The 25,248-nt window shown below is 42.1% G+C and overlaps 1 protein-coding gene across 5 annotated transcripts in view; it reads left to right on the top strand.

The window, feature by feature from the left end:
- Positions 1 to 25,248, top strand: part of LOC135510695 (neurexin-2-like) — a 977,907-nt gene that overhangs the window by 15,795 nt on the left and 936,864 nt on the right. For all 5 annotated transcript variants that reach the window (XM_064931818.1, XM_064931817.1, XM_064931819.1 and 2 more), the window contains exon 2: positions 16,138 to 16,298. The gene's annotated coding sequence lies outside the window, so the exon portion shown is untranslated. The remainder of the gene's footprint in view (positions 1 to 16,137; positions 16,299 to 25,248) is intronic.

Genomic DNA, 25,248 nt, shown 5'->3' with positions numbered 1-25,248 from the left:
CATTGAATGGGTCTCCGTTGTTTCATCACCCCCAATGTGTTCCAAGGATCACAGGCCCTATACTTATTGACCATGCCTCCACATCCAAAGTTCTATGGTTTGCATGCCCTGCCGAAGGACCCTAGTATGCGGAATAGGAGTTTGGAATTTGTCGGTCCCCAAGTCTGCACCATTAAACGCTAGCTTGGTGTGCAACGACCGGTGGTGGTGAGTATAACCAGAGACACTGGAATATAATGACCTCTCTGGTATAACTTAGCTAACAACGTTACATATTGTTATTTCTGGTTAGGTAAGTAGCTATAGTTTGATAAATCGAAGGAGGCTAGTTAAGGTTATCTAGCGAGGCAGGCTAGCGAATGTTTTATCTAATGTTAGCATAGCTAGCTAGCTACTTCATTATAACTTCAGGTCAGGTCATAGCTCGTACACGTTTATTGTGTATTGTCTAGGTACTGCTGGTTATTTAACTTTATCATTTGATAATGCTAGTGAGGCAGGCTAGCTAAATACAGGCTAGCTAACGTGTACCTCATCCACGCTCAAGGTCCTAAACCGATATCATAACCACAAATGAAATGTGACCATACTTTACCATTCATATATCATCAATTAAAACCTATACAGCTTATATAGCATTTTCAAAGTCATCAAGAGTTCTGGTTTTCATTTCTCCCCAGGATTAAACTAAAAACAGACAATACATATAGACCTTGAGTTTCAAGCTTTGGTTGAAATGAAATGTTCAAGTTAACAGTTAATATGTTGGATTGTCTCCATCTCAACAACAAATCTAAGTAAGGGAACTCCCCCCTGAAATGGACAAAAATGAATGGGAACATATTGGCACTCTAACAACCATATACATGGTGTCCAATACCACTCAATTGGACGTTGTTTCATTCAAAGTTGATTGCAAATGCCATATGGCAAATGCCAAATGTAACACTGCAAAAATCCAACAGATGAGGAATGCGCTCCACCGGAATTTTTCATATTGCAAATGTGTAACGGCGTTCTTTTGTTGTTGAAGGAGAGTCGGACCGAAATGCAGCGTGTAAGTTACTCATGTTTATTAGTGAAGACAAAACGAACGGACTAACACGAATAACTAAATAAATATAAAAAAACAACAAACAGAACGAAACCTAATACAGCCTGACTGGTGCTACCTACACAGAGACAGGAACAATCACCCACGAAATGCAAAGCGAAAAACAGGCTACCTAAATACGGTTCCCAATAAGCGACAACGAGAAGCACCTGACTCTGATTGAGAACCGCCTCAGGCAGCCAACCTAATTAACACACACACACACACCCCTAATCAACTACAATCCCAAACACTACAAACCCCAATACGAAAATACAATACATAATAACCCCATGTCACACCCTGGTCTGACTAACTAATAAACTAAAACACAAAATACTAAGACCAAGGCATGACAAAATGTAACACAAGTCAAGACCCAAGAGTAACATTTTTTCAAAAACTTATCACCCCCTTAAAAAAGTGCTTTCTGGACAGTTTTTTTTATTTTATTTTTATTTTTTTGTAAATTACACATGTATAAGAACTGTATCAACATATTTTAGTCATATTTTATTATCATCATTTTTTAAAACTTGTCCATAAGGCATATGTTTTGTCCATTTGCAATATGATTTCACAGGAAGTCAAAAGTCGAAAATGTAAGAAAAGAAAATCAAAAACGTATCACTATGTATTTGCAATATGTTTCAATGGGCATTTACCATCACGAATTTGACAAGCTCAAAAATTCTGCAGAAATGCTAAATTGGCTGGCCTAATAACACATACCTTTTTAACCCTTCGAAACAGCACCTATGAGACCATTTTAACCTCTTGATGCTATGGGGGCGCTATTTCATTTTTGGATAAAAAGACGTGCCCGTTTTAAGCGCAATATTTTGTCACAAAAAGATGCTCGACTATGCATATAATTGATAGCTTTGGAAAGAAAACACTCTGACGTTTCCAGAACTGCAAAGATATTCTCTGTGCGTGCCCTAGAACGTGAGCTACAGGCAAAACCAAGATGAAACGGCAGCCAGGAAATCAGCAGGATTTTTGAGGCTCCGTTTTCCATTGTCTCCTTATATGGCTGTGAATGCGAGAGGAATGAGCCTGCCCTTTCTGTCGTTTCCCCAAGGTGTCTGCAGCATTGTGACGTATTTGTAGGCATATCATTGGAAGATTGACCATAAGAGACTACATTTTCCAGGTGTCCGCCCGGTGTCCTCCGTCGAAATTGGTGCGTCTTTTTCAGCTGCTGGTATTTTTCCATGCGATTCTGAGGGGGAAGCAGGCTTCCACGAACTGCATATCAATGAAGAGATATGTGAAAAAACACCTTGAGGATTGATTCCAAACAACGTTTGTCATGTTTCGGTCGATATTATGGAGTTAATTCGGAAAAAGTTTGACGTTGTTGGTGACTGAATTTTCAGTTTGTTTCAGTAGCCAAATGTGATGTACAAAACGGAGCGATTTCTCCTACACAAAGATTCTTTCAGGAAAAACTGAACATTTGCTATGTAACTGAGAGTCTCCCCATTGAAAACATCCGAAGCTCTTCAAAGGTAAATTATTTTATTTATTTGGTTATCTGGTTTTTGTGAAAATGTTGCGTGCTAAATGCTACTCAAAATGCTAAGCTAGCTAGCAATACTCTTACACAAATGCTTGATTTGGTTAATGCACTTCTGTTGAAAGTTGAAAGTACCTTTGGGTAGGCACTTATAGAATATTGAGTTTTAAGTCTTTATGTTAAGAACTGAGTTATTTACAGAGGGTTGAATGAGTGTGTGTTATTTCAGAAAATCACAGAAATTTCGCAGAGCTCGGAAACACACTTCAAAAAGATTTGTCTGAACACGCTGCAACTGGATCTGTAACTTTTATTTTAAAAATCACCTTTTATTGAACATCACCAATTTGACATTGTACGATTTCTCTTAAATTACGATAGATAAATGGCTGGTTATTTTTTATTGACACCGTAGGTTCATTTACTTTGACATGAAGTGGAAAAATTTGCGCTCTATTTTCATTTTTGACCTTTAATCCCAGAAAAATTGCCATAACTCAAAAAACGTTGAGGCCTTGACGCCATCTTGTTCGGGGTCAACTGCCCATTATGCCAAACCTATGCTCACCAAGTTTCGTCTTCAAAGTCTTTTCCATTTAGGAGAAAAGGCCACGTCGTGATTGGAGATGTTTTATACATTTGCAATATGATCCCATTCGCCATCTTGTGGGATTTACCGGGACAGAGGAAAAAATGTATAAAACGGAAACCAAATGTCCGAGAGACTTCGTTTGATGACTTCCTGGAAGATCCGGCCCTGATCCGGCCCTGTCCCCGAATTTTAGAAACGTTGGCGGACGTCTAGTAAGGGACCGTACATTTGCAATGTGGACTTTCTCACTAACCATATGGCGAATGTCAAAATGTTCCCTTAAGGTATGCTAATAAAGAATACAACTAAATCAAATCCAATTAAACTTTATGTGCAGTTAAATGTAACTAAATGTAATCAAAAATGTAATCTACGTCATCCCCCAAAGTAATTATTCATCATAAGAGGGCCCATAAACAATAACTAGTAATGTTGCATATGCCAAGGTAGGTTCATATCTCACCTTTCTGGTAAAAATAGTTATAAATTGCTGAGACGTAGTTACTTTTTAGGACACAACCTCAAGTACACCATACAAATATGATACAAATCATATTTTATATGACATATTTCATATTCAACAAAACGGTATGAATATGGCTTGAAATTGCTCACATGCTGTCTAAATTCCATATAATTAAATTATAATACGAATAACTATAACATTTCAACTTCCTTTTAACTGGAAAATACATATTTGTATGTTTAGTGTTAGAAAAATGTTGCATATTGTCTAAAGGTCTCTCTTGATCAAACTGTTAGCCCCCATAGCTGTGAAAGTCTCACACAGCTCTATCTTGGAATCCTGAGATTGTCAGGAACTCGCCTTTCATCTAATCGCCTTTCATACTAATCCCTCAATCACGAACATAAAGTGTTTTTTTGTTTAAAATATATGAATTATTTTGGGCTATATATCGATCTCTGAATGTACTACAGTGATGAAATCACTCCCCCTGCTGCGCTACGATGTATGGATTGCAGGCATGTGCTTTGTCAGTGGCTGTGACGCAGGGTTCAGCCGGGAGTTGATAGACGGTCGGAGAGAATGAAATGGCAAGAGGGTCATCCCAGCTTCAACTGGTTTCAGTTATGACATCCTACGTCCCACAAGCTCAGAAATAGTACTGTGTCCATGGAAACCAGGGCTATCGCTCAATGCAAGCCATTTCGATCTACAGTGTTCACCGAAAGGTCCGTTGGAACCGGTACCAGAACCATGAACAGGGGACTTTAAATCTAAGAGGTTTTAAATAAAGTTTGATTTGATTTAGTTCAGTGCCGTATATTCATGGATGCCAAGGGAAGCCAGGCTTCCCCAAAAAATGTACCAAGAAAAAAAAATACTAAGCTATTTATCTTTCGTCTCTGTGTTCCATAAATGTCCTTAATTTCCCAAGAGGCTGAATGTGTCTCACTGGAGAAAGCATTTGAGCGAACCAAACAGTGCCCCCCAGTCTTAGTCCATCTATCTGATGCTGTCTGGTCAAAAAACATTATGACACTGTTGTTGCCCGTAGCATTGAATGCAAGGGAAGCCCGCGAGCATTTGGTCTCCCTTGATCAAAAATAAACAAAGTAATATTAGCCAATCAGCGTAGAGCTAAACTGAGGGAGCTCAGCTGTGCATGTTCCTGGCACATCATTGACAGAAAAAAACTTGTTGCAGCTCATTGTGTTGTTGTCCTCCGGTGGCTAGCTAGCTAGAATCGGTCCTTTCCTAGCAATGGATGGAGATAGGGATTTGGACTTGTGCTTTTACTTAATTCTCCGTGCCGGCCAATGATTATAACAGCGATTCTGATCCAACCATTAATTCATACATTGTGCCCCTGGCCTGAGAGGATGGAAGTTCAATATGTAGCTAGATGTAGAAGGCTAATGTTAACTAGCTGGCCTGACAGTGAGCTAGCATTTTAGCCAGGTAGCCTAGGACAACAAAAATTAAAAATGTGTACTGTATGACAGAGTCATAGACCGTTTAGGATACATGAACAAGGAGGATGGCACTGGCATTTCTCTACAAGAGTGTCAACAGGTTTACACACTATATTTAGCTTATGTTGATTGGACTAAATCGTTTTTTGGTATCTTTCAGTTGTCACTGTATTAGACTAAGCATAGGTGATTAGATTATGTTGATGTCATGCCCTGGCCTTAGTTATCTTAGTTTTCTTTATTATTTTGGTTAGGTCAGGGTGTGACATGGGGGTTTTATGTGTTTTGTCTTGTCCAGGGGTTTGTATGTTTATGGGGCTGTTTCCAGTCTAAGTAAATTGTATGTCTATGGTTGCCTAGATTGGTTCTCAATTAGAGGCAGCTGTCTATCGTTGTCTCTGATTGGGAACCATATTTAGGCAGCCATATTCTCTGGGTATTTTGTGGGTGATTGTTTCCTGTGTCAGTGTTTGTGCCACACGGGACTGTTTCGGTTAGGTCACGGTTATTGTTATTTGTGTTCAGGTTGAGTTTTTCTTATTTAAAACCATGGACACCTACCACGCTGCTTATTGGTCCGATCCTTGTTTCACCTCTTCAGAGGAAGAGGAGGAAATCTGCCGTGACAGTTGAAACGTAGTGCTGGGACAGTGGAGGCAACACCTCTTTTCTTTGAGACTTGCGGTAACTCTCCATGGTTCTAAATCAATAGTTGTTTAACTTGATTAACCATGTTGTAGGTCATGTAACTGTTTGTTACATGCAGTATGTTTTTTGGACTTCACCGGACAGATGTTGCTCTCCGGTTTTGTGATAAAACAAAGGTGTGGTTGAATTTATTCTGCCACTGTGTCTTATTTTCTCAGCCTTAGGCCTATATATCACGGTGAAAAGGGATATGAACTAACAGGTTATAGACCAAACAACACAATTATCACGACACAGGTTGTAATATGGCAGTTTTGGAGGGGGCTTGGATTCCCCAGTGGTTTTACACACGCACCGCTACTGGTTTAGTACCATTCCCTTAACTTCGATTTTTGGAGATGTGGAGATGTGAATCCAACATATAAATTGTTCATTTGTAGACAAACTGGATATTGAATTGTTGTCACGATGTGTGCAACTGGTTGAAGGTAAGTCAGGTGCAGGAAAGCAGAGATGGGTGATGACAGGCACACTTTATTCATGCTCAAGGAAAACAGCGATAACGCCCAAAGTACACAAATGGTACAATAAACAAAACACACAGGTCAAACACATACCCGGCGCAAACCAGCCTGATACGAACCACACGTAACAAACAATTACACACACAGACTTGGGGGGAACAGAGGGTAATATACATTTGCGGAAAACACTTGCGGAAAACCAAGACAAAACAAATGGAAAATTAAAAGTGGAGCGGAGATGGCTAGAAGACCGGTGACGTCGACCTGTCGAACGCCGCCCGAACAAGGAGAGAGACCGACTTCAGCGGAAGTTGGGACAATTGTGTTTGGTTGTCAACGCAACAAAATATAATTTGAAGGACATGTACAGGTATCTTCTACTTAGAAAGTGGATTCACGTCTCCATCTCAAACAAAAAGTTAAAGAATCCGAATAAATCAAACCTAACTTTAAATGAAATTGAAAGAAAGTTTGATTTGATTTAGTTCCATTTTTTAACTTTGATGTTTAGTTGAGACAGAGACGTGAATCCAACAAATCAATGTCGACAAGTTAACAAATCACGTTGGATTCACGTCGCCAACTAAACCAAAAATAAAAGTTAAAGATTAGGATCAAGCCAGTGGCTCAGATGAAAGTACCCAAGAACTAGATACATCTCTTTAAATGTTGATATTTGGTTGTGTTGTCAACTAAACACAATTGAATATGACTTTTGTAATACAGTAAGTAGCCAATAGTTTAGGGTATCTTACAAACTTATGTAATGGTATTTACACATCCATGGCCACATTGAGTTTACTGTAACTATAATTGTCTTACGTAATTATAGAAAATGTGCACGATCAGCATAGCATGCAAAGGTTGCAGGTCTGTGGAAATCTTCACAATTGCTATAATACTCAGCACAGAATCACTAACAGCATTAATCACTTGCACCATGTACTTTTAATGTGATCTCAACTGCAATCCAGGTCATTTGGTTGTGCTATTAGATGAAGCACGGTGATAACACATTAAGTTGTTGTATAAATACAAAATATCTGACATTGTATTGCCATTTGAACTTGGTTGTGCTTTTAAATGTTTGAAAGCACAGTGACAACACGTTTAGATGACAACTAAACCAAAAATCGGTCATTGTTTTTCCATTGGAATTTGGTTGTGCTTTTTAGATGGTTGAAAACATAGTGAAAACAGATTGAGATTTCAAAAAACTTCTGGCTGTCCTTTTTTGAGTGGGTGAGCAAAGGTTGAAATCGCATTGATCAACGTCTCAACCAAAAATGTCCAGAATGTCCACGTTCAAATGACATGGTGTGCTCAGTGGGAAGCGCCTTTATTGCCACATGGTGAAGTCCTGGCAAGACCCAAGTCAATAGTTATGTTCATCCTCACTAGGCAGCCAAGCAGTGAGTGACCAAACCAGAAGAAAAACACTACTGCATATGTAGTATAGCTACTCTGTGTCTACGTTCCACTACGCGTCCACCGAGGCGTGGTTCAAAGTCACGAGGAGGGAGAACGGGAGACAGTGAAAGAAGGAGAGAGATAGGGAGGGAGATGTTAACAATGAAAACATTGGACTCCAGAAGCCCTGTTTATTCCCACTGAAGCCAAGGAGCATGAAACACATTGCACTCTACTCCCTAAGTCGTTATCGGGATGTTTTCAAGCTCTCACTCTCGGTCTCTCTCTGTGGCGTGAAAGGATGAAGAAAGCGAGAGAGGGGAGAGCGAGAGCGAGAGAGAGAGAGAGAGAGAGAGAGACAGAGTTAGAGAGGTTATGTTATGTGTGGCCTCTTGAGGGTGATTCTGGGATTGCGCCCCTGATTGATCTGCACTGAACTCTGGGGGATTGAGTCCTAGTCAACTACAAAACAATGTTCTGGGGTTTTTGGTGCGACAAGGCATGCTGAGGTCACATTCTTTATATACCCATGCCTTGCGCTACTGTAGCTACTGCCTATTCTGAGCTCTGCCAAATTTCCACAGCAGCGCATTGAAACAGAGATGGCCCAGAAACTAAATCAAGAAAAATAGCTGAGGATACTGTTAGAGCATGCAACCAACTAACCCCCTCCCTAAAAATAAAATCTGGTACTCGATAGTCATTCTAAATGTAAAAGTTTGGAGTGGGTGCTTGTTGATTGTAATTTCTTACCAATGACTATCCAAGAAAATATATTAAAGGTTACCCTTAAGAGGTTAAAAAACACATTTGGTGCTGTGGCGGCTTATTTATTTATTCCCTCTACATATCAACAGTAGGTGAAAGGAATGAAACGGAACAGATGAAACGGAATTAAACATAAGTTGGAGGAGAGAATAACCGTAGATTTGTTTGTATAGTCTGTGTATACAAGTTGTGTGTGTGTGTGTGTGTGTTTGTCTGTGCGTTTCTGTGTGTGTGCTTGTGAGTACGCACTCCTCTGTGTGAGCAGGTCTGTGTGTACGTGTGTGTGTGGATGTGGTTACTCGCGGCACTATAAGCAGCCAACAGAGTTAAAGGTGGAATGTTTTTACACAGTCGGTAGTATCCTGTAACTTTTTACATCCTCTTTATATGATGGCACAATGGAGGATGAAACATAATACTTCGTTGCCACAGCTAGACCTGCTCCATCTACAGCTGTATCGACCTACAGGACCTACACCAAGAAAATTCAAAATGGCACTCGGCTATACCTCCTCCACCTATCACTAAAAACACACCACCACCCAAACAATACATTTCAATTAATTATTCCGCAAAATGTGACATTTGCCTCTTTTGTTATTATACCTCCATATTTTGAGTTAGGGAGTAATGCCACAGCCCAATTTCCACCAGAATCTGACATTTGGTTCGAGAAAACAACAGATCAGTAATCATTTCCACATTTCAAGCTATGGCAGAAACAACGTGAGTCCATTGGGTTTCTGACAGTTGGCTTCTGTGTCACAAACAACCCAGGATGCATTGCCACAGGTGCCACATGTTGTTGCCGTGGGTTTCCCACTGTGGTCACTTGATGAGATGGGATTCAATTGTGGCAAAATGTTGAGCTGTGTGAATGATGTGATGCACTCATTCATTAACACCTACACTGATTATAATTAGAACACATGAATGAATATAATTAGGGGAATAGGTGGAATATTTTCACTTAGTTATACAAATCAATATATTAAGTGATGGGACAAAGCATCTATCTGAATCATGTAGTGATTTATACACACTACATGACCAAAAGTATGTGGACACATGCTCATCTAACATCTCATTCCAAAATAACGGGCATTAATATGGATTTGGTCCCCCCTTTGCTGCTATAATAGCCTCCACTCTTTTGGGAAGGCTTTCCACTAGATGTTGGAACATTACAGTAGGAACTTGCTTCCATTCAGCCACAAGAGCATTAGAGAGATCGGGCACTGATGTTGGGCGATTAGGCCTGGCTGGCAGTCGGCGTTCCAATTCATCCCAAAGGTGTTCGATGGGGTTGAGGTTAGGGCTCTGTGCAGGCCAGTCAATTCTTCCACATCGATCTCGACAAACCATTTCTGTATGGACCTCGCTTGGTGCACAGGGGCAGTGTCATGCTGAAAAAGGAAAGGGCCTTCCCCAAACTGTTGCCACAAAGTTGGAAGCACAGAACTGTCTAGAATGTCATTGTATGCTATAGCGTTGAGATTTCCCTTCACTGGAACAAAGGGGCCTACCCCGAACCATGGAAAACAGCTCCAGACCATTATTCCTCCACTACCAAACTTTACAGTTGGCACTATGCATTGGGACACTTCACAATAACAGCACTTACAGTTGACTGGGGCAGCTCTAGCAGGGCAGACATTTGACAAACTGAGTTGATGGAAAGGTGGCATCCTATGACAGTGTCACGTTAAAAGTCACTGAGCTTTTTAGCAAGGTCATTCTACTGCCAATGTTTGTCCATGGAGATTGCATGGCTGTGTGCTCGATTTTATACACCTGTCAGCAATGGGTGTGGCTGAAATAGCCAAATCCACTAATTTGAAGTGGTGTCCACATACTTTTGTATATACTGTATAGTGTATAGTGAATATATGTATACGCAATTATCAGTAAAATACATATAGTCCTCATTATATATAATCATGCTTGGTTGCAAATATTGCTTGTTAATTGTGGCTGCAATATGGGGCAAGAAAATATGCAAATGCCTACCCACATTTCACTCTATATAAACAAACTGGCCCATAAACCCACAGCCCTCTGTAGCCCAATTCAGTTTGAATCAAAACCTATTTACGGACTGCCATCTCCTCTTTGCCCCCCTCTTCCTCCAATCCTTCCTCTTCTCTCTCTCTCTTTCTCTCTCCCTCTTCTCTCCATTCCTTCCTCTTCTCTCTTTCAACTCTCTATTGTCACATTACATGAACGAGAGCAGAGCAGCAAAGTGGTGAAGCTGCAATAATCGGGGGCACAACACATTCTATTAAAAGAGCAATATCACTTGTGTTTGTGAGTTGATGGTCCGTGTTTACCATGATGGAGATCGTGTTGCATATGTTCTCAAAGGTCATCAATCAGTATGAAGGTAATGCGTCAGTGACAGTACTTTGATGATGGGTGAAGCACCTTAACCAGATGGGAAGAAATGTCTACAGCAAATAGAAGTGAGTTGTTGTTCCTTCTATTGGGATAGTTCATGGCATGTGCCTGAGGGTGGACTTGCAGCCATATATACTGTATTTGCATGCACATACACAATTCCTCTAGCTGCATGGGTACGAATCCTGTCTCCCTTCTCTCCATTTCATACCTGTCTCTGTCATTTAAAAGGACGAAAAGAGAGATTGCACATGGCCTCTTAGTGACTGGGCTGCGGAGACTTTGAGTGGCCTGCTCATCCTGTCAGCAACCGATATCACCCCTCTTCACTAGACACGTGGAACAATTCAACCTTATTTAACGCTTCTATAACAATGCTTATGTCCTCCTGTTGCAGAATATTCTTTCCTCTCCTTTATTGGTCCATCTGTTAGTACTGTAGATGCTTTGCTGACTTAAGTGTGTACTTCCCATGCCAGCAAAGCAAATACAATTGAATGTAGAGGAAGAAAGAGAGATTAAACGAGGGATGGTGGAGAATCGGAGAGTGAGAATGAGCAAAGAGATTGAGAAGGACTTGCTTCTCTTCAATTCACTCTCTGTTGCGTCTTTCCTCATCCCCTTTCCACCCACTCTTTAATGTTATAGGGCGATGTTGGCTTCTGCACTGATTTGCTTTGGCGTGGTAGAGCTGCACAGGAGTCCCATTGTTCACCATTGCAGGGGCTCTCTCTCACGATCTCGGAGGGGTAAAAAACAGGAGTAATAATTGCTTACGTTCGCACCCTGCGGAATCGGTGTCTCCTGTCAGCGCCAGGGACCGATCGAGTCGATAGCAGTTCGTGGGTTGCTCGGACTGGGGCCCCAACGCCCTTCAACGCAAACACTCACACTCAGCACTGCTGTCTGCAGTCACCCCCCGACGACAACAATGTGTATCATTACATTGTCCCTGGGAGACTAGCACTCACTGATCTAGATCTTGCTGGACAGATTCTGACTAGACCCAGAAAAAGATACACTGAGTGATTTTACTACAGGGGTTCGATTCCCTTGCATCGTGTCAGTGTTCCGTTCCATTGTTTGTCTCCACCGTGATGTCGATGGGGCTATCGGGAAGCACACTGATGTTCTTCGTGCTGCTGTTTCCCGTCTGTTGCTTGAAGATGTGCGGGAAATCGAGATCCTCTCACTATGGCGAGAAAGAAGAAGAAGAAGAAGATTTCACTGTAAATACAAGGTTATTTAATACACTGACTGACTCAAGAGATACCTGTGTAGTAAACATATAGGACCTGACATTTGATTACAGACAAGCTCACTAAGGCATTCTGGGGTCTTACCTCCAACTATAAATAGGATTACTTACTGACTTACTTACTTAAGCCCATCGCCCCATAAGGAGTAAGCCATCAACCTTGCCTCCACAGCGAACTCGACTTTGGGCAGTCCTCTCCATCTCATTCCACAGCCTTTCTGTAGGATGAACGCGCATGAATAAGTAGGATTAATCCTATTTTAATTGATAATATGAATCAGAATTCGTAATAAATACATCCTCAGTGCAAAGAAGCTAAGGAAGGCATTGTCTTTGTGAAGAACAAGTGTCAAATCCAAGGCAAGCCAATCAGCCGGCGCACCGAGCAAACAGAGCTCCTAATATGTCAAGCTAATCATATGCAAATATGGATGGGAGGATGATATTATAATCACAATAATAATAAATAAGAAGGATGGCTTAGCAATGCCTTGCTTTTTTATTTTTTTATTACACTGCACAGTTTACTTGTTCCATTTTAGGGATGAGCAAGACTGGATAGGCCCACTGCAGAGAAGGCACAAAACAAAACATTTCAATTCAATTAAATTCACTTTAATTAATGCAACTGGTAGGAAACAAATGGGGCCCCCAACAATGAAATGAAATTACTCATGAATGAAAGCTTATCAAATCAACAAAACCTTTTGACGTTGAGAATATTAAATCACAATGCCGGAAAATGTGCATTTGGTATCAGTTACACTGGGCGTTTAAAGCGGAAAGTGTATCTGAATGCCCAAATGGATTCCAAAGAGATTCGAATTTGGAGTTTACCTTTGCTTCTATTGTAATGTAATATCTGATCTGAGATATTTCTCCACATAAGGTTTGGGCAAAATACATCCACCATGAGAGTTCTACATATCCTTTATGAATATCTGTCACGTGTCTAGGGGGGGGGGGGGGGGGGTTCTAGTATTGTTATTTCTATATTGGTGTATTTTGTATGGTTCCCAATTAGAGGCAGCTGATTATCATTGTCTCTAATTGGGGATTAGACTTAAGTTGTCCATTGTTCCCAACCTACGGTGTGGGATATCGTTTGGGTTAATGTGTTGAGCACTGCGGCGGTCACGGTCATGTTATGTTTGCTGTTGTTGTGTCTTTGTGATAAAGTGTGTGGAACTCTATTCACGCTGCGCTTTGGTCCACTCCTTTCTGACGAACGTGACAAAATCCTTCAATAGCCCACCTCCTTTAATGCATTTTTGAAGTATTCTTTTTTTTCTGCGTATGTTTTCTCAAATGGCCTACAGCATAAAACTGTAAAGGAATTTATAATACACACGAGAACATGTTGAATATAGAAGTTGCCCTTACGCCAACATCTTTGCCCATACTGAGCTTGGCAGTTTCTTTCAACCCATAATCCTTCTTATGCCTGGCAAGTCTTTCCTTAGTGACCTTGGGATCTGTGGAAAACCCTCATCTTACTTCCCCTCTTATAGAGCCATGATCAGCCCTGGGTGATATTCTGATGGACTTTTCTATGTCTGCGCCTGCCAATTAGACTAAATAAGAGTGATTGATACTCTCCCTCTAGCTTTATTGACCGAGGGGTCGGATTTCTCTATCAAAGATGCAGGCCTCTGAATGAGACTTCTTTGACTTGCAAAAGCTATTTATTTATCCGTTCATGTTATTAGACAGAAGAACATTAAAAATAACTTCAGTTCATATTTCTCTCTGGTCTGAGTCCATTGCTCTTTCAGTTCATGATCCACCGTTATTGCTGGAAAGCTTTATATAGACACATTCTCTTACAGCTATGACAGGAAAAAGTGACGAGAAAGTCATCAGCTGTAACAATGTGGGATACTAGTGAATCACAGACAAACTCACACGAAGACGAGACCAGATCCGGAGCAGAGCAGACCAGAACAGACAAGATCCTGAGCAGAGCAGACCAGAACCTGAGCAGAGCAGACCAGAACAGACCAGATCCGGAGCAGAGCAGACCAGATCCAGTGCAGAGCAGACCAGAACAGACAAGATCCTGAGCAGAGCAGACCAGAACAGACCAGATCCTGAGCAGAGCAGAACAGACCAGATCCAGAACAGAGCAGACCAGAACAAACCAGATCCTGAGCAGAGCAGAACAGACCAGATCCAGAACAGAGCAGACCAGAACAAACCAGATCCTGAGCAGAGCAGACCAGAGAACAGACAGAACAGATCCTGAGCAGAGCAGACCAGATCCTGAGCAGACAGAACAGATCCTGAGCAGAGCAGACCAGAACAGATCCTGAGCAGACCAGACCAGATCCTGAGCAGAGCAGAACAGAACAGATCCTGAGCAGAGCAGACCAGAACAGATCCTGAGCAGAGCAGACCAGATCCTGAGCAGAGCAGACCAGAACAGATCCTGAGCAGAGCAGACCAGATCCTGAGCAGAGCAGACCAGAACAGATCCTGAGCAGAGCAGACCAGATCCTGAGCAGAGCAGAACAGACCAGATCCTGAGCAGAGCAGACCAGAACAGACCAGATCCTGAGCAGAGCAGACCAGAACAGACCAGATCCTGAGCAGAGCAGACCAGATCCTGAGCAGAGCAGAACAGACCAGATCCTGAGCAGAGCAGACCAGAACAGACCAGATCCTGAGCAGAGCAGACCAGACCAGATCCTGAGCAGAGCAGATCCAGAGGAGAGCAGGCTGGGTGGCTCTAGCCATCTAATGAGCTGCAGCCCCAGCTCATGTCTGTCAGTGGCATTATGTGTGTGTACAGTGTGTGTGAGGTAGACAGACAGACAGAGAGAGAGAGCTGGAACTTGAGAAAGAGTTCTGTCAATTTCTTTATATAACTTGACATTTTTTACATGTCTGAGTTGACCCTATACAACCTGCAATGTTGACTCATTAAGATGCAGGACACTGACGGCAGGTCTGCTTGTTGGGCTGTTTAGCTAACTAGCTGGCTAACGAGTTTTGATTCAAATTTCATCTGGACTGCCCAACAGCTCTGCTCAAGCAAGTTGATGAACATGAATTACGTTAATCTATTTTCATGAATTTGGTTATACCTTCCATTTGTTTATTGTTTTTCAGTGTATTATTTTTACAATGTCCATTGTAATTCTGCCTGTTGCTGTCAGTTGTCTTGTTAAATAAATTATGCATGTTGCTGTCAGTTGTCTTGTTAAATAAAAACACTCTTGCTCTCTCTAAGACCGCCCCACGTTTGTTCTTCCACATAAAGGGCCTAGACGTTGAATATATCGATTTTTGTCTGCCAAATTTCTTCTCCAGCTCAACCTATTATACAAATACTATTTATTATTTATTTCTTCAATTTTTCAGTGCTGTATTTCAGTACCCTCGTATTCATAAAACAGTCAATTAAACGACTTACCATTTATGCGAATTGAACAAGCCCATTGCTCTTGAGTTTGTTCATTTTAATTAAGTGATTAGGTCACCTGCCGTTTTAAATATGCAAGGTGTGCCAGTAGATCGTGTGTGTCAGTTGAATGTCTTTCATAGGGCAGCCACTGTTTTTAGCTGACAATACATGAAGTTTTAACATTTTGGAACCATATTCTCAGTCATTGTTTTAACACTTGAGGTAAGGTACATAGGCTAACTCTTTCCCAAACATAAATGTTCAGTTAGTATGATCTTATCCGCATGGCCAGAGCTACGTTTACACAGACAGCCCAATTCTGATCTTTTGACCAATCAAATCAGATTTTTCTACATCAGATCTTCATCAGAGCTGATCTGATTGTTCAAAAGACTAATTAGTGGGGGAAAAAAGATCAGAAGTGGTCTGCCTGCGTAAACGTAGCCATAGAAAACCGAAGGGGCTATTTCTCCAACTCCTCCCTTGCCTTGGTTGGAAGTAGACTAGCTGGGGCCGGGCGTGTCGCGGTGGGCGGGCTCCAGTGCAGTGCTGATGCTGTCTCTTCTATTCCACGGTTGCAGGTGGAACGGCTGGGCTGGCTCATTTCGCATCTGCTAGCTGGAGAAGAAAAACTGCATTCTGATCTGCTTCATGCACTGGATAACAAAATAAGCGGCACGTCCAGGAATATTACACCGTTGAAGTCTGGAGAGTTATCGGGAAGGATTTCAGAAAGACACAAGTAAGGACTTAATTTTTTTACACAATACATTTAGCTGTGGTCACAATTCCTTTGCGTCTGCGTTTTCTGATAGTGCTGCTGTGCTGGAAGCTGGATTTGGATGTTCCGACAGCGTGACAAACATCAGAGCATGGTTATGTCAGACTATGGACCTATTTTGCTGTCGACTGAGGTTCTGAAATAATGTTTTGTGTTGAAAGAGAGGCTAGAAAGTTGTCATGATATAGCACAGTTTAATTTGAGCAGAATGTATTCGTGAGTGTAGGTGGAATAATGCTTAATGGGTCAATATTTTGGAGGGGATTAGACGGACCTGGCAGCGGTGTCCTTTGTGATAAACCATATCCTAAACGGGCAGACCGCTGTTATTTTTTTTCTGGGTTCAGAATTTGTCACGCAGCATCTTTAGAGATTTCCCACATTGCTAATAGCTTTTTAAACGTGCATATTGCTGGTGTGGCCGAAGGGATTCGGGCGGAGGGAACATATCTCGCACTTGCATTTTTTGACCATCGCTGCGGGGTCTTGAGTTTGCAGTAGGCTACATTCCCGAAAAATTAGAAAATAAACACAGGGGAGTGAGTTGAAATGTTCACAGGATCAGAAAGAAAATGTGAGGAATGTGATTACTGTGAAAATGTATACAACTTACGGTTGAAATATTACATGTGATGATCCGAGAATCAATTGTGAGACGCGTGCGTCTTTTTATTGCCCAGTCTGTCTTTAGCCTACATCCACAGAAGGCTGCTTTATCGGACCAAGTTCAGAAACATAGTCATATGCTTCTTGCTGCACTGAATGAGACAATAATACTTCATCCATATTATTCTCAGTCTATTCTCGTTATAACGATTTCTCTCTTTAGTGACACCTTTTCCAAATCGTTGAAAGGAAGCATTTATTGGTTTGATTTACTGGAGGCTCGATTTGGGTGCTCAGGAGAGAACGATTGAAGTTCAAAACATGGGCTTCATTAAATTATTTTTCATTGGCTCTCTACAATTATATTTTAAGGCTTTAATAGGTTCACAACACCTTCAATCAGGCCACTCGAGGCCACGCATTCTCCGGTCTCTGGACCATTGCGTTAAAATTCTGGCAGCAAAAGATGATTTCAACACGATTTCATTGTAGTTGCATTTACTTACAAACAGATATAGAAGATGACATAATTATAGCATGGTTTACATTTTTAATGACAAATACGCATATTTGAGAGAGTGGCATTATATGTGCAATTGCGAATGAAATGCTTTCCACCATGCCGCTATACCTTAGCCCACTGGGGTGCGTAACCGTCTAGGGCAGGAACGGTCATCTTTGATCATGGTGGGGGCCACCGGAGAGAAAAAATGTTTTGTTTACAGCTAAATTCCTGCCATTCTACACTGTAAAAGTGTCAGCTGAACTTAACATGTTTTGTTGGCCAAAACTTAGATCCAACTTGAAAATACTTAGGAACGAAAAAGGTTAGGGACACCCACAGTGCCTTTACCATTTTCAACTTGCATATTTGATGTCTCAAATATGTCCGTTTTAGACATTGTATGTTAAAATCACTGTGGGTGTCCCTAACCTTTATTTTAAGTTTGGGCCAACTGAACAATTTTAGTTCAGGTAACACTGACAGCGAACACAATTTGCCATAGGGTGGAGAGGAATGTTTACATTTTTGAATATGATATCTGAGTGAGAGTGACTAACAAAATCAATGGGCAGCCCTGGTCGGTAATTCGACCATGATTACTACAAGTTTAGACAGCTGGCCGCTAGACTAACTTACTGACATGAGCTAATTGAGTGACCGTCAGTGACGTCCATAACAAGAGAAACGGCTGATGCACAAACAAATGCACCTTGTGTATTCTACTATTCAAACGGAAGTTGAGACCCCGACTGAGTTACAAAAAAAAGAGTTGTCCATCCCTGCCAATACCTTTACATGAACAATAGTGCTACATAGGGAATACCCAGGGCTAGGCTGGAAGCTTGGTTGATTAACGCACACATAAAAGTTAGGTAGTGTATGTCGCTTATCGAACAGGCTTCTAATTCAAATACGGACCCCTGGGACAAATCATTTGTAATGATGGCCGTTCTGTAGTGAGAGCATCTATTGCAATTTTATAGCCAGTTGCATGGCCTATATACCACTCCTCAGATATATTATGTTCTTGTTCTATTCTTCTTACTATCTATTTCAGCTTGGGATGTTATTCGGCTAGGTTGACTTTTAGCTGACCAAGTTGAAACAATATTCTATGAATCACTTGCATGACCAGCTCCTCTCACCATTGTGTTAAAGGGCAATGCAACCAATAAAATGAATTCAACCATTTGAAATGTGATCGCTGTGTCACAAGCTATTGATTTGGAGTGCTCTTTCAGGGCATTCAGGCCATGCTATTGACTTTTGTGTCCTCTAAAGCTGTTTTGACTGACAGTGAGTGAATAGTCAATTAATAGCCCCTAATTAGCATCTCTTCTAATATGCCTACATATTTAACACGGTGGTGCTGCCAACAGAGGATGAACTGTAGGGCCTATGTGCACACTTTCTCCCTATTGTTTTACTCACTGTGCTTTATGGAGGGTGCTTAACATTGCTATTGTGGGCTGAGATGACTTATAATAATTGCAAATTCCCGCTGATTTGAATAATTGTTCCAGACCTTTTCACCATTTGTTATTCTGTGAGTGCAAAAATGGAATTTTAAGGTCTCCTGCCTAGCTTTGCTTGCTCTTATCCACTGACATGCAGCTTTCCTGAGTACAAAAGGCCATACAAATCTGCCAGTGTTTGAACTCAAATAATTAGCCTCGTTTAAAGGCCTCTGCAATCAGCATGCATTGGTACATTGGATAGCCTCTAAATTAGGCTATTTGAAAATCGGACTTATTTACGTACCTCGAGGAAGTAGGCCCACAACCTATAAGTTCTATTGTGTTGTATTGCATTCTATTATATCGTATTCTATTCTTCTCTATACTGGTTTGATAATGGGCAAGAGAGGGGCATCATCTCTAAAATGTCAACCGCGTGATTAATTTCAGGATACTTTGTTTGGTATTCTACTGTAGTGGAGAAGTTCATAAAGCAAGATGTCAGACACGAGGCCTCCGGAATCCTATCCACTGTGTTCTAAATAGCTGCCCTTTGCCTGACACAGACATCACGGGTGCCTCTCACGCACCTCGTTTGAGACGTGCCCCGTCGCTAGGCCATCGCTAGGCTGACACGGGCATGACCTCCTGTTCTGGTTCATCACTGTCAGGGAGGGATGGAGGGAGAGAAGGAAAGGAATGAAGAAAGAGAGCGAGGAGGAGGATCGCGAGGAACGAGAGAGGGAGAATCAGGCACGGTAATCTCCCTGTAATCCCTAACACCGCAGCGACGAGAGCAATCTGCCTCATTAACTCTCTACTCCGACTCTTTCATCCCTCCATCAATCCCTCCATCCAATGAAGGAATCAGCAGACGTGCTGAGGGGGAGGTACAAGGCAGACAAGCAGACACTTTCAGTTGCAAAGATAAGGGGATGGTACGGAATACAATGACCCCTCTTTCCACCCACCTCCACACTCCATTCCCTCATTTGTGTCTATGTGTCTGTGATGAGGGGAGACGTGCCCTGCCTGCCTGCTCTGTCTGCTCCAGCCTCTGTCTCAGTCAGTGCCTTGATTTAAGCAGAGCAGAGGGAGTTATGGGAGGCCTCTGATGGAGAAGGCCCTATGATGTAGCAATGTACTTAAAGACCCCTCACTGTCTTCCAAACTGATTGGCTGGATCCTTGAAAGAGAGAATATGGAGTGGAGTTTTGATTGATCTGATCGGGTACTTCCCTCTGGATGTGTTGGTTAAGAGTGAATGGAAGGCTTGGAAGGAGTCATGCCACAAGGAATAATGGCAGGCAGTTGGTTTGGGGGCTTTTTGGGGATGTTACGTTTTGAAGTTCTTTCCGGGATTTGGTGGATGAACGACAAAGGGATATTCTCAGAATTTGCCTTTGGTCTTCTAATTGATACACCAAAGGGACTGCAGTTGAAAAGCCCCTGTACCGTATAAAGGCAATGAAGAAAAAAAACATCTATAATTCCACCAAGATTCGGTCGTAATTCATTCACTGGATTCCACAAGTATGGTTTAATCATGCATGACACGATTTTCTGAGTAGTTGAATGAAGTAAAACCTTTTCATCTCGGAGTTATCCCCAAAACAGCAACGCATAGCCAATTAATTAATTTACCTCTGGCAAAAGCCACATTTGATATACACTATTTGCATAAAAATATATCAATGATAAAGACAAGATGGAGGCTACATGCTTTTATCCTCCTTTCCCTCCTCCTTCTCCTCCACCTTCTGCTGTCATAATACCACAGATCTTTAGAACTCACCAGACCTGGGTGTTTGGGGTTTGCATTCCAGGTGTGACGCATCGCGTTAGCACCCTCCAGCGAGCTATTTAACCTAAATTACTCCAGTACAAAAAGACAGCTGCTTTCTCTGGTTTAAAAATACCACCTCGCCTGCCTTCGGAAGGGCAACTGTTGGGCAAACAGAATGCTGTAAGCGCTCCGTTGATGATTTATTAGGTTTGCCACCGCCCTGGGGACATTACCTTTTTGAGACACAGTGGTAAAAAGATGCCTTAACGCACTGTGGTTGAAGTGTTTACAAGCCGGCAGGTAATAGATCCCATTTGGCCCCATAATGCGCCACGAGAACTTGTTACATTATGAGGATTTAAGAGGTCAGAATATAATAAACCCCTTATCAACTGTTAGCGCCGTTAGCTGTAGAGCGGGTCAGAAATCCAACGCCAATGCTAACACACTACACTTTATAGGAGTTCACAAGCTAATCTGCCCCATGGTTGGAAAGATCAGTCAATTGTCTTCGGTACTCATTTCCAACGAACCACTTCAACAGGAGGAGCCGATGGGACATGTTAATTGTTGCTGATTGGAAAGGGTTATGGTCATAAGGAAGCATTGTGTACTGTCTGTTGTGTACTGTGTACATTAGGTACTGGAAGCAGTGTGTATTGAAAGAGAGGCAGTCAAGTAGTAGAGTAGTAGCTTTGCATCCATTCCAGTTGGTGACGTTCAATATCAATAGAGTTGTACTCTACTAATTTTTTTCTGATATTGATAGCTGCCTACTTAGGAGTGACCAAGCCTCGGACACAGCCTTGAATCCATGCCGATGTCCTCGGAGCTAAAAGAAGACATCAATCCTTCACTGTAAAATGGATTCTCTTAAAAGTTGCAAAGATGGACCCGGAAGTTCGGAGGGGATAGGGAAAGGTTCACAATCGTCAGTCTAGATCACGGTGATCTTTTATTTCTTAGCAGTGACTTGCACGTGACTCATCTCGGAGATGGAGAGCTTCAGCCAAGGACACAATACAATACTTTCTCTTTGTTCTGTCTGCCAGTCCCTTCTCTCTGTCTCCTCAGTCGTCTGCTCCTGTGTACCTCTTCACAAAATCATTCTGACGGAAGAAAAGAAGGAACACATAGGTTGTTCCCTTCACCCAGACTGCGAGAGGGATCGAGTCACAGTATAGCTCAATCCCAGAATTCACCCGTACCTTTCCATGCTATTCATTGGACGAAATGAAGTCTAGATTGTCCCCACACTTGGGAAGAAAGAGACAGGTGGCCTGGGGTTGAGGAGGGCGATAATGGTTGAGATACGCACTGGTTGTGTGGCACAATATCCGAGAGTTGCACTTTTTTCCCTTCATGCGGCTGCAAGGGAAGCCTATTTGAGAAGCACAAAGGGTCCTCTTCAGGAGAGGGTGAGGTGCTCACCAGCCACAATGGGGCCTCTTAGAATGGGCCAGTGGGGCGACGATGGCCTCTATTGGGTTTGTGCAAAGAGCGTGCCTTAATCAGCACCAGCCCATCATAGATACTGCTGGATTTCTGATTGGAGATGACAAGGGAGCATAGTATAACACAGGCAGGTATGACACCCATTGACAGACTACACACAACCATTGGACATTGGATGAACGAGTGAGGTCATGCAATTATCTGCATCCCCTCGCCTTTGTGATGAGTCAGATGAGATGAGGTGTATCAGTGGTGACTTGCTGTCTTGGCCATGAAAGAGTTTTGAAAATCAAAAATAAAATCAATTGAATGTCCTCAAATTGCTGTGTGTGTATGTATGTATGTATGTATGTGTGTGTGCGTGTATGTGTGTGTATATATATATACATACATACATACATACATACATACATACATACATACATACATACATACATACATACATACATACATACATACATACATACATACATACATACATACATACATACATACATACAGTGCCTTGCGAAAGTATTCGGCCCCCTTGAACTTTGCGACCTTTTGCCACATTTCAGGCTTCAAACATAAAGATATAAAACTGTATTTTTTTTGTGAAGAATCAACAAGTGGGACACAATCATGAAGTGGAACGACATTTATTGGATATTTCAAACTTTTTTAACAAATCAAAAACTGAAAAATTGGGCGTGCAAAATTATTCTACACAAAAAAATACAGTTTTATATCTTTATGTTTGAAGCCTGAAATGTGGCAAAAGATCGCAAAGTTCAAGGGGGCCGAATACTTTCGCAAGGCACTGTACATACATTATACTTTAAAAAAGTAAAACTCTTCTGACAGGGGGCACGATGACCCGTCTTACTGTCACTTTCTGTTGTTCTGAGTTTCTCTAATGGAGGCCCCAGTGTTGTTTTTATTTTGGTCGTCGGGGGCGATTGAGGCTGTGTCATAGTAGTCCATGTTCTGCCCGCCCGGGCGCTCTGTGCTCTGGTCTTGAAGGGAAAAAGCCGAGATGTGATCGGTCGGGATGTGTCAGAGGCTTCTACCAGAGAGCGAGGTAACTCAAAAGACGAGTCACAGCTCTCTCCCCCTCTGCGCCATTTCAATAACAATCCAGTCTGATCGGTTTAGAACATTTCTGACTGACTCCAATCTGAAGTACTTGGGGGTTTATTCATTATTTGCGATCCAATCTCACTCAATATACCATCATTATGTACTTTTCGATGACTTGCATTATTGAAATAAGCCCAAGCTCTGAATATACATAAGGGATCACTGAAGTGCATCCATGACATGTACTGTACCTACTACCACTGTAGTAGGGGGGGGGGGCGTGTCTCTCTTATCAGCAGTTGTTAATAGGGTTTTAGCACATATTGTGATCCAAGTCCATATTCCATTCATTTCCCAGTGGCAGAGTCCATATTTATCAGCAGTTTTCTCCCTCTTCAATCTGCTGTGATTCAACATTTGGCCCGGTGTGTGAACTGTTTTGGTGGTGGCTTGTGCTTCTGCTCCTTGGTGAGGACCCAGAATAATACTCCAGTTATGTGTGTGTGTGGTTCCTTTACCCAGGCTCCAGGTCAGGGCCCGATCTGACAGCTCTCCTCTCTCGGACTCATAAATACTAGTGCTTCCCGTTTCACTCTGTCTCCCCCTCTCTCTCTTCCCCTGTTGCACTCTGTCTCCCCTTATCTCCCTCTGCCTCCTCCCCTGTTGCACTCTGTCTCCCCTTATCTCCCTCTGCCTCCTCCCCTGTTGCACTCTGTCTCCCACTCTCTCCTTATCTCTCTTCCCCTGTTGCACTCTGTCTCTCCCTCTCTCCCTTTGCTGGTATGGGCCAGTCTCATCAAGATCTCTGTCCCCTCTACTTCTCATGCCATTTCACACGCGTGCATTCGGGAAACACACATGCACTCGCGCGCACAGACACACAGCGTGTAAATACAGACGTTGTGGGGAGAGAAAGGTCAGCTCCTCCCAAGCCCACCAAACTTTTTCGGAAGGTTTATCGATTCAAGGCTCTTGCCAAGCAATTTTCTCCAAGGCTCCCAGACTGGGTAAGATCTGCAAGACCGGCAGATTGTCCTAGTTGCTCACTGCTCAGTGTGTAACCCTGTGGTTCTGTTGCCAAACATAAATCTCCAAGACTTGGCTAGCTCCCTCATGGCAACGAGGAAAAAAAGTAAATGGAGGGAGAAACAGTATTGTTCAGACCTTTTCATCTTGCTCTTTGTTGATTCTACTGCATCTCTGTTTCTTGCTTGTTGGTTTTTGTTCCGAGCGAACCTCCCTGGAACGGTTTAGGTTGATTGCGTGTAAGCTGCCTGCAGTCTTCTGGCTTTACTTTCGTAGTCCCTCGTGGTTTGCCTCAACACATTCGAGTGTAAGTCCTAAATTATTCATAGTTACCGTCTTGTTGGACTGCTGTCGACGTCTTGCTTCATTAATCATGGCTCTAATGATATGGCGTTTTCCATATGGCACTTGGGACTGCATGTTTTCTATAACAGTGACAGTAGTAGTAGGTAATGCACGTCTTGCTAAGGCATATTCCGATTATGGTCCAGTGGAAACTGTGTGTGTGTGTGTGTTGTAGTAGTTTTCCTCTCAACCATGCACCACTCTTCTCCACAAATACCCATTCAGAATTATACTGCAAAGGACTCACTCAGCGAAAAATAAAGGGATGAAGGAGAACAACAATGATGGACAGATAGTGTTGTGTCATGCGTGGCTCTGCTTGTGTGTGCAAGCATATCTTTATGTACAAAAGTTTAGACACACCTACTCATTGAAGGGTTTTTCTATATTTTCTACATTGTAGAATAATATTGAAGACATCAAAACTATGAAAGAACACATATGGAATCATGTAGTAACCAAAAAAGTGTTAAACAAGTCAATATATATTTTATATTTGAGACTCATCAAAATAGCTACCCTTTACCTTGATGAAAGCTTTGCACACTTGGCATTTTCTCAACCAGCTTCATGAGGTAGTCACCTGGAATGCATTTCAATTAACAGGTGTGCTTTGTTAAGTTATTTTGTTTTCTGCTGCGACCATGTTGTGTTGCTACCATGTTGTCATAT

This window comes from Oncorhynchus masou, chromosome 23 (genome assembly GCF_036934945.1).
Source record: "Oncorhynchus masou masou isolate Uvic2021 chromosome 23, UVic_Omas_1.1, whole genome shotgun sequence".
Lineage (NCBI taxonomy): Eukaryota > Metazoa > Chordata > Actinopteri > Salmoniformes > Salmonidae > Oncorhynchus > Oncorhynchus masou.
This window is presented reverse-complemented; position numbering and strand designations above follow the sequence as displayed.